Source organism: Vicugna pacos, chromosome 17, assembly GCF_048564905.1.
Source record: "Vicugna pacos chromosome 17, VicPac4, whole genome shotgun sequence".
Lineage (NCBI taxonomy): Eukaryota > Metazoa > Chordata > Mammalia > Artiodactyla > Camelidae > Vicugna > Vicugna pacos.
Window position 1 is genome coordinate 48526875 of NC_133003.1, and position 11068 is coordinate 48537942.

Consider the following 11068-nt stretch of genomic DNA (forward strand, 5'->3'; position numbering starts at 1 on the left):
TAGCAACTCAATGAAGGAACAAACAGCCTAGGGCCCTTGGATGAATCACTGTCGCTAATGGCACTGGGTTCCAAGAAAGCCTAAGTGTGAACACTTCAGACCAAGGCAGACAGGTTGGCTGCCTCTGTGTTACCATTCTCTGCCCCATTTCCTTCTTCTCTGTGGGACAAGCCCACTTCCCACAATACACACTCACTTTCCCAGCCTCTTTGGCAGCTGGAGAAAGGGCACGTGACTCAAGCCTGGCCAATGGTGTTTCACCATTGGGGAGCAGCTTAGAAAAGTTCTCTTCTTTAATGAAAAAAAAATGCATTGGAGAAAAGTCTTACTTTCTCTTTCTTCTGCTATAATTTCAAACTAGAAAAAAAAGTTATGAGAAGAGAACAAAGAATCTGTCTTCTTGAACCACTGGAGGGTGTTGCTGGCACAATGCCCATCGCTCCTGAATATCTTAGGGTGTAATTCCTACAAACGAGGGCATTCTCCTCCCCAACCACAAAACCACCATCAAAATTAGGGATTAATGTTCTATCACCTAATCCTCATTTCACCAATTGTCCCAATAATGTCTTTTTATAACAAAAAGATCCAGTCTGGGATTATGCATTGCGTTTAGTTATCTAGTCTCTTGAGTCTTCTTCAATTTGGAAGTGTTCCTAGTTCTTTCCTTGACATTTATGATCTCAGCATCTTAAAAGATTAAAGGCCACTTATTGCGTAGAATGTCCATCAAATTGGGTTTGTTTGATACCCTCTCATATTGAGATTCAGGTTACACATTTTCGGTAGGAAAGCCACAGAAGGGATACTGTTTTCTTTCATCGCATCCGATCAGATAATACAAGATTTTTATTTCTTCCATTAGTGTTGGTTATTAATTTTAAACACCAGATTATGCTAGATTTTCCCATTGTAAAGTTACTCTTTTTCCATTTGTAGTTAATGAGTATTTTGTGGGAAGGTACACTGAGACTACGCTAATCCTGTTCCTCATCAAAATCCCACCCACTGGTTGTTAGTATCCAATGAGGTTTCTTGACTGATTTTGTTTTTTCAATTAGAGTTGCCAAATGTTGATTCTACTCATTCAGTCATTCCTTCAATGTTTGCTAGGGTTCTACTATATGGAAAAGCTCTGTTTTCTCCCTATTTATGTATGTATTCATTTTTTTCTATCAGTTTGGAATTATGAGTTTCTATGTTACTAAGTTGTTTATTATCTGTTGTTATTATTTATTTTGATGCCCGAACTGTCCCAAATTTGGCCAATGGAAGCTCTTTTAAACTGGTGCTCTATTGACATGTTCCCATGATTTGTTGAACTTTACATTCTGGCACAGTAAGGAGCTCTCAGCTCACTGTGTACTTTCCCTGCCCCAGTTTTGGACTCAGCCATTTCTCGAGTCTCATCTTCTTAAGCTGGGTGCTGTTAGGTTGGAACTCCTGGTTCCATCTTTGAACTTTGAGACAAGAGGACCAAGCCAATAAGCTGAGGATGACACAGGTGACACTTAAAGAGAGCCTAGGTCCTTGGTTATGTCATCCAGCCAGTGAACTCACCTCTGGGCTTCTTGTTACATGAGCCAATTTCCTTCTTCTTTGCGCTGGACGATACATTTCCCCACTGTGTATTACATTTCCTCACCATATAGTTTCTCATTAGTGAGGTCTTGTTAATTGTAGCCAAAAACAATGTGACTAATACCTAAGATGTTTCCCATTTCAGCTTGAGTGGATCACACATTTCTGAGGCCATGACATTCCTTGTTTCATTTGGATGTTTAATCAAGTCTCCGGGGGACACAAGAGAGAATGACATGAGCTCTTGACTCACTGGGTTATCAGACTTTGGCTCCAAAAGTTTGGCTTCAAACATGAGAATGTTCCATGCAAGTAGAGACAGTACAACAGCATGTGTGAAGGTTGTTCACACACCCCTGCCTTGAATGAGCCAAGACCAGAGACGATGCTGTTGAAAGAAGAAGTGCGCTTGCCCCTGTGTCTCAACCACCATTTGTGTTCAGTCAGATTCTACTAGTCTGAAGCAAAATGATCTCTTGGTCTGATTCTCTCATTTCTATGATATTAGCACCTGTAGGCATCCAGCACATGGTGTTTTTTTGGTCTGAGTCTGGGACAACACCGGTTCTTTAACAACAGAAAGGATGTGGACTTACAGGCAGAAGTGTTGTCCAGCCAGTATTATCCAAGTGAGAGAAGTCCAAGGCAAACCAGTTCAAACTCAAAAAAAAAAAAATTGGAGGGAATCCACATTCTAGAATCTTCTTTCTAGTCAGAAAGTCCAAGAGAAGGGCCATCCTTAGGGACAACTGGATCCAGCAGTTCAAATTGTGTAGCTGAAAACCTGCTTCCTTTCTCCATCTCTCCCCTCTGTTTTCTTCCATGTTGGCTTCATCCTCAGGCAGGTGCACCTGCGGGGGGCAGCAGATGTGGCCACCAGACCCAGCTAAGGTCACTTCTGCCCTTGGAGCCAGTGAGCCCAGTCAAAAGGGAGCGTCTTTCTCAGGCTTTCAGGGAATGATGATGATTGGCCAACGTGGGTCACGTGTCCATCCCTCGACCAATGACTGTGCCCAGACAGCCGGGGTAGCCTGACAGGCAGTGCCTGGATCACATGCCAACCAGCCAACCCCTGAGGGGAGGAGAAGAGATTTGAAAAGACAGTCGCATCTAAATGACAGGAAAGAGGCCTCTTGTCAAAAAGAGAGTCCCTGTTAGAACTGGAGGTGGCAAAGAGAGGTGTCCTTCTGGACAAAGAGAGGCGAGGGTGGATAAAACTGCAGGGGCAAAGCACAGAGAGGGAGCAATCTGGGAAACTGGAAGAGAACCAGCCCAAGGAATCTAAGGACAAAGACAGCCCTGGGACTGGGGAATGCAGGCTCCTGAGGGTCCTGGGAGGGGTGCCGCAAACAGCCAGGGTCCAGGAGCCAAGTCACAACGCTCATCTTGAAGTAATTATCCTGCTACTAAAAAATCTCATCTGTCTTGCTATTTTTTTAATTACTGGCAACAAAAGGCAGATGCCTTTAAGGTCTAAATAAAATGGTATTCCCTAAAGGAAATGTTGAAAGGGTTTTATTGGGACCTCTGTTTTGTTTTTTTTTTTTAATTCTATGAAAGATGATGGAGACTTGCTAAACTGTTCTTAGGGGAAAGTTTAATAAATGTGAAGGTTGTACTTGCATGAGTTCAAATATGGAAAGTTTTAAAATAGAAGAGTGACACAAGCCGCTAATGATCCCAATGTGCTAGATCATGCAGGCTCCTGGCACGGGTTCTGGTTTTTAATCAAATATATAAATTATGAAATATTGTTGCAAAGAATCACAAGCCTTTGCCCTACAAGGGAATAGTTTGTGCTCGGTTGACAGGAGAGCTCTGTGGAGTTCATCTTCAGCTGATAAGGGGAGAAGGAGCAGGAGCCAATGGATGGGCAGGCATCCTTGGCCAATGCGAGGGGACCATCTGGTGCCAAAGCCAGACAGAAGAATATCCTCCAGCCAAAGCCCCAGGCCAAGGAAGAAGGTGTTTGTTCAATACGTTGTGTGGTCCCCTCTGCAGGGGAGGTGTCCGTGACATTTTGGGCCAGAGTTTGCAAACACTGAGCTTTCAGCTTCCTCCCACTCAAAAGCCACCCATCTGCTGCCTCTGCTTCAAGGCTCAGCAGGAACTCTGCCTCCTCCAGGCAGACCTCCAGATGTTCAGAGACTCAACCAACCACGTGACTGACGTGGCCTTTGAACGGATCGTACTTATATCAGACTCCACGGTTTGTCTTCTGAACAACAGGCAACTCACTCCCTCACTAGTTCATTCTTTGATCCATTCATTCACTACGCATTTACCCAGCACTTGCCACGCCCCCAGAGCGGTGCCAGGCCTAGGAAATACAACAGTGGACAAAGGAGACATGGTCCCTGCACCACAGGAGTCAAACTCCATCAGAGGAGAGTAACAAATAACAATTATCTGCTCAGACATGCCCGCATCCCAGCAGAATCCCAGCTTGACTTCCCTCCCAAGATAGCCATAGCCTCCTCGCAAACAGGCCACCAGCAGGCCTGGTCTTTCTGAACTCACCTGCCAAATAGATCCCACACACGTGGCAGTGCAGCGTCACCCCTGACCGAGCGGGTAGGGGAGCGCAGTGCAATTCTAAACCAACTCGACTGTGTCGCTCAGATAAGTCATCTCACTTTGTTCCTAGGGTTCTCCCTTATAAACTGGGGACAGCAATATCATTTGCCTTATAGGGTTGTTCTGGGGATTAAATGGACGTATGCATGCTTAAAGACCTGGGGCAGCTCCTGGCACACAGTAAGTGCTCAGGAAGTACCTACCAGCCTTCAGCATCACCGTTGCTGTGTCACCTGACAGTGGACCCCGGAAGAGGATGGCTTAATTGCAGTCTCCTCTACTCTTAGAAAGAGGTTTTGGTTTGTTTGTTGGGTTTTTTTAAACTGCAGCAAAGTCAGTTACAATGTGTCAATTTCTGGTGTACAGCATAATGTCCCAGTCATGCATATATATATACATATTTGTTTTCATATTCTTTGTCTTTAAAGGTTATTATTATAAGATATTGAATATAGTGCCCTGTGCTATACGGAAGAAATGTATATTTTTATTTATTTTTATATACAGTGGTCAACATTTGCAAATCGGAGTTTGAGATTTGCAAATGTTTTTGGTTTTTTGATTTTTAAAAAATTCTGTAAGTTTTTTAAAGTCCATCAGTAAACTTTGCTTATTTCTAATCTATGTAAGACCTCCTGGCAAATGCCCCGGTGTGGCCAACCTCCTCACTCAGACCTCTCAGCATCCTGCTTCACACACATACACACACACACACACACACACACACACACAGAAGAGACGAGGGATGGGCATGAAGCTGGCCAGATGCCAACAGCAGGGGCCAAGCTGCTGGTCTGGCCACTAGTTACTTCACTTTTTAACACACCAGCAAAACACACTGTAGCTCTGACTGTTCTGTGGGCGACCAGGTTGCATCTGCCCAACCGAAGACCAGGGGTCGGCAGAGTAAAGGGCTGGACAGTAGATATTTTAGACCTTTCATGCCACGTGGCTTCTGCTGGAACTGCTCACCTCTGCTGTGGACAGGCAGCCCCAGACAACAGAGCAACAAAGGGTACACCGGGTTCCGATGAAACTTCACTGGAGGGCGGCCCGACGTGGCCAGGGAGCCGCAGTTCACCAAGCCCTGCCCTAGCTGACTACACAAACAGGGCTGGGGGACAGCCTCTATTTATACCGTCACTTCTGAAACAGGATTTTAAAAACACAACGTGCCTTTTGCCTAGTCCGTAAAGTGCTGTCCTCTGTGAGTTATAGAGAGGGAGCATGGAGGTTCACTATCTTGTTTCCTCGGCTCCAAAGTACACACCAAGTAGGGGAGGGGTAAAGCTGAGTGATGGAGCATGTGCGTAGCGTGCACAAGATCCTGGGTTCAAACCCCAGTACCTCCATTATAAATAAATAAATAAACCTAATTATCTTCCACCACTCCCAAAAAAAATGTTTTTAATTAAAAAACACACACACATTAAAAGAAAACCACATTCTGAGAATGGGGATTCAGCTCAGAGTAACGATGTACACTTACTGTGGGAGAGTTCCACCCTCCAGCCCCCAGTAAAGTTGTCACTTAAGTGGACGTCATGCAAACTGAGCTAAAATCCATGGACGAGGTGACACCAGATCAGTGGAAACCACCCCTTCCAACCACAACCCTACTCTCCCCAAAGCAGCTTTCCTACCGTATATGATCAGTGTAATTTTCCTAAAGGAAATCAATTCAGTATTGACTGAATTATCACAAACTCCAAATGAGGAAGTGGGTCACATATATACTCATTTTTTAAAGAAAGCATTTTTTCCCCAAATCAAACGATTATTGAAATGGGGGCCTAGAAGGAAATGCCAAACATTCCAGGTGAAACACCACAGCCTAAAACGAAAACACCTAATTTTGGAAGACGGAACAACAGGTTACCCGGCTCCAGAGACACATCCTGCACACTAATGAGAAATCAGAAAAGACCTGGCAGTCCACCGCTGGCCTCTGGACGCCAGCATTTCTTTTGACTCTTATTTCTTCTTCCATGTTCAGAGGCTCAAGTGCTTTCTGATGGGAGCACGTATCTGTTTCAGTTCAGTTGTTGCTAGACTGCCCATCTGCCAGGTAGGGCGAGATCTTCCAGATTTTGCCCAAAACGTGATTGCCTTTCATTGTCCAGCAAGGGACTTGCACTTGAGATTGCACACATGGCCCTAAACATCGGCCATCGGTTTCCTAGGGAGAGTGACCTGGGGACCAGTCTCACTCTGCTCACTCTAGCAAACTTCTTTCTATCCCAAGGGCAAGCCCACTTCCAAAGGTTTTATGACACCATGTGGATCCTCCATGCAAGGAAACTTTCCAAGAGGAAAGAAAATAATATGAAACAGAGCAAATGTGAATGTTGTCTGTTTCATTTATAATGCAGAATTAGAGCTACTTTCTAGAATTCTTAAGAATTAGGTGACTCTTTTTCCTTTTCTTTCTTTTTTACCTGCAGGTAACCAGGTGGTGGTCTGCATGACTATTCCAGTGACTACATTAGAGTCACAGGTAGCATCTGGTTTCCTACCTATGAGGAAGAAGACGGGTTGTCACCCCCTCTCCCAGATAAGTTGAGGCCAGACATCTGGTTCCTTCCCCTCTTCTGCAAACATTCTAGCTGCAGTGTTGCAGGAAAAGGTTTAGGAAGAAGAAACACAGCTCACACTGAACCCCAGAACCAAATGACCCATTGGAGGAATCAGTCCTGGTTGCTACTTAGAGGAAATCTGAGGTTCCTGGCAAATAGGACACCACTCTGAGGCTCTGCTCACCACACCCATCTCTCTGCAGCCCTGGTATCTGGGCCCTGGTTGCAGACTAGTGTAAAGGAGGAAAAAAGTTCTTTTTCCCTCTATCCATCTCAGGTTCATTGGCAAAGGACCCCCATCAAACTAATGAAAGAAAGATTAACAAGAGGAAAAATATTTTAATTGCATATTCATGCATGGGAGTTCACAAAGAAAACTGTGGCTCAAGGAGGCAGACAGATGAATGAGGTTCCTAGATCGTCTTAGGCTAAACAAAGGACAAGGCCGGTGGGCTTCTCGGAGGAGGAGGCAAGTTTGAGCAAGATAACAGGGAAAAGTACAGTAAACGAGGGCTGTTTAGGAGGGTTTGTTAGGCTGAGTTAAGTGCCAGCTTTCTCCATTCATACTACTCAGCCATAAAAAAGAATGGAATAATGTCATTTGCAGCAATATGGATGGACCTAGAGATTATCATACTAAGTAAGCCAGAAAGAGAAAGAAAAATACTATATGATATCACTTATATGTGGAATCTAAAAAAAAAAAAAGACACTAATGAACTTATTTACAAAACAGAAACAGACTCACAGTCACAGAAAACAAACTTATGGTTACCATGGAGGAAATTGGGGAGGGAGGAAATGGAAGTTCAAGACTTGCAGATACTAACTACTATATATAAAATAGGTAAATAACAAGGCCCTACTGTATAGCACAGGGAACTACATTCAATATCCTGTAATAACCTACAATGAAAAAGAATATGAAAAGGAATATATATACGCATAACTGAATCACTATGCTGTACACCAGAAACTAACACAACACTGTAAATCGACAATACTTCAATTAAGAAAATACCAAATACTACTGTAATATCAATTTTACACAAACTATTTCAAAGAATAAAGTGGGAGTGTCTCCCATCTCATCTTATGAATCCAGTATAACGCTGTTTATTGGAGATTTATGTGAATGCTAAATAACCTACAGATTACTGAATTAAGATGTTTTCAGATGTTTATCAAAAAAAGAGTTATTCAGAGTCCTCCTCTTCCAATTATGAGACCAGGAGTTATCTTTACAAACAGAAGTTCTCTTTATAAATCTAAATTTCCTTCTGTGCCCTGCTTTTTCAACTGTTCCTGCATCTGCTTGTTCTCCACGGCCTTCAGCTCATTTGAGGATGGAGTATTCCCACACACATCACCAGCCTAGACTTTTTTTAGCCAGGGTCCTCTCTGGGGTCCCCAGGGCTCCCCAGTTCTCCTTGGCGGTTCTAGACAGAGGACCACAGGAGCACTGGCCTAGAAGGCGGAAAGCCAGAGCTCAGCCAGGGCTTTCCTGCTCCCTGGCAAGTCACGAGACCTCTCTCATCCCCAAATTGCCTGCGAGATGGGGGTGTGAGCATCCAACCCGCCCACCCCTGGAGATTGCTGCGGACCCCATGCAAGAGCAGATGGGAACGACTTGTGTAAATCAGTCGTACAGAGTCCTATTCACACACTGCCTGCTTATCTGATATTCTCAGAAGAAATACCGGCTTTCTCCTAATACGGTCTGAGAGGAACACACTTTCAGCGGCACCTACTGGGCTCACTCAGGCACGAACAGACATTTCTCAAACCATTCATGTCAGTGGAATTTTCTACAGCCTCCTTGGAAGTGAAATAAATGAACGTAGGGCTTGAAGAATGAGCTGGAGGGAGGCAGCTGGAGACCCGCTCCATCCGCTTGTGCCTTAAGCTGATGGCAACAGCCGGCCCCTCCCCACAGACCCCAGGGCTCCCAGGAACCAGCGGGAAAAGCTCTAGACCAGATCATGCCCTAAGGCTCAGCCCTGAGAGGCAGGAGCAGAAGCTCCCTGTGTCCTCCCGCCAGACCCATCTCCTTCTGGAATTTCCTTAAGGAAGGATGTTGGGATGGAAGAAAAGGCAAAACAGACCATTTATTTGACCACACGGTTCAAATCAGAGGGCAAGAAAGGGGTGTCATAGGGGGAAGGGACTCTGAAAAGTCTGATGGCAGGAGCCCAGGCTGGAAATGCAGACCCAGGGTGGAAAGGTCATGTTTCATGAATCCCCTACAAGTCCTGTCAAGTTCAGCCTTTCATCACACGCACTGCAAATGAAAAGCACCATACAAACTGTGTCCAAACAATCCATGTGGCAGCGAACTGGAGGAGAACATTTGTATGGGGGAGTACAGCAGGTGGGAGCACGATCTTGAAGTCGGGGTCGAATCCTGTTCTGCCTCTTTCTAGCCATGGAGACCTGGACAGGTATTTTAACTTCTCTGTGCCTCAGTTTCCCCATGTGAAAAGGGGATAGATAATCATGACCGCAGAGAGTGGCTGGGACTGTTAAGTGAATTCACTAAGGCAGAGGGGATAGAGCTGCACTCAGCCCATGGTCATTACAGATATGCTACTATGTGTCCTTGTTTTCTCCACCAATCAGCTCTGAGGAGGTTTACTATTCCCATTTTACAGAGGAAGAAACTAAGGTGCAGAAGGGGCAGAGCTGTACCTTGACCATTCACTATGTACCAGAATCCAAGGTTTCTCCAAACCAGGGCAGAGAGCTGGCCTCCATCCCGCCTTGGCACTCACAGCCCCATCTTACGCCTCCCACCTCCTGACCTTGTCTCCCAGGTGCCGTATCTTGGGCTGCACACATAAGCCATTCAGAGAACCTGGATTCCAGGCGTTCAAATTAAGCTACAATTATTTCTGTGAAATCATGTGACTATGTTATGCTTGGCAGAGAGGCTGTTCAGCGGGACTCAGGCCACAGCCTACCCCCATCCCCCACCAACATAGTTGAAGTATTTTATTCGTTGCCGACAATGAAAAAATGTGAGATTCCACAGAGAACATCTAAATGTCCGTATTCTGCTGACAGATCAGAAGGTCTGACCTGTCAGAGTTCAGAGACCTGCCTCCCCGCTGCCCCAACCCTCGGCCCGGCCGTTCACCATCACTGCCACAGCAGCCCTCAGGCGTCCCTGCTTTCACTCCCTGCAGTTCTCCCTTCAGACACCTCCCGAGGAATTCTACTCCAGTGCCCTAGACACAAGGTCTTTCAGAAAATAACAATCTTATCAAGTCAAGCTCTTATTCTAAACTTCTTATTCTTTGTTTTTCTACAGCTTCATGTCTAAACTCCTTACTGGGGCATTTCAACCTGTCATGGCCCCACCTCTGGCTAACTTCCCAGCCTCAATTCTCTTCACTTTCTTGAAAGCCATCTTAAACTATAATCCTAACAATGAAGGCAGACATTGAACAAAGAAAGAAACAAGATAGTAGAAGAGGTATGAAAGAGCTCAACAGGGCAGTGTGATAAAGAGGAAATGTGGGTCACCTTGAGGTAGAGATATCTGGGAAGGCTTCTCAGAGGAGGTGGCCTTTGAGCTGAAATTCAGACAGAGTAGTCTGATGAGTGGTCTCAATGAATCTTAAAGATGGACCTTCATCTGTCTTTCACCATGAAGGATTCCAGTCCTTTGTGTCTCCCTGTCTTCACATTCCTTGCAATATAACTCTGCTGCCCTCCCACCAAGAGATAGAGTTTATTTCCCTATTCCTTGAATCTGCACTAGCCTTGGGACCCACTTTGGCCAAGAGAATGTGTTCTTTCCCAATCCAAATGCTTAGACACTTTTGTTGGAAATCAGTTATGATATGTGTGTGGCTCTATTTTGGACTCTCTTCCATTCCACTGATCCATGTGTCTACTCTTCACCAATTCTACAGTCTTGATTGCTCCGATTTTATAGTAAGTCTTGAGACCAGGTAGAATAAGTTCCCAAACTTTGTTCTTTTCCAAAATTGTTTTGGTTGGTTCTAGGTCATTTGCATTTCCACATAAACTGTATTTTTTTTAATCGAAGTATAGTCAGTTTACAGCGTTGTGTCGATTTCTGGTGTACTTTTTTAAATTGAAGTATAGTCCATGTAAACTTAGAATCAGCTCATCAATTCTTACAAAAGTGCCTGCTGGGATTTTGATTGGGATCACATTGATCAATTCGGGAAAAACTGTCATCAACAACGTTGAGATCTCAATCCATGAATATGGTATATCATTCCACCTGTTTAGGTCTTCTTTCATTCTCGTACTGCAGATGTCCTCCGTCGTAAAAAGTCTTGGATATCTTTGGTTACATTTAT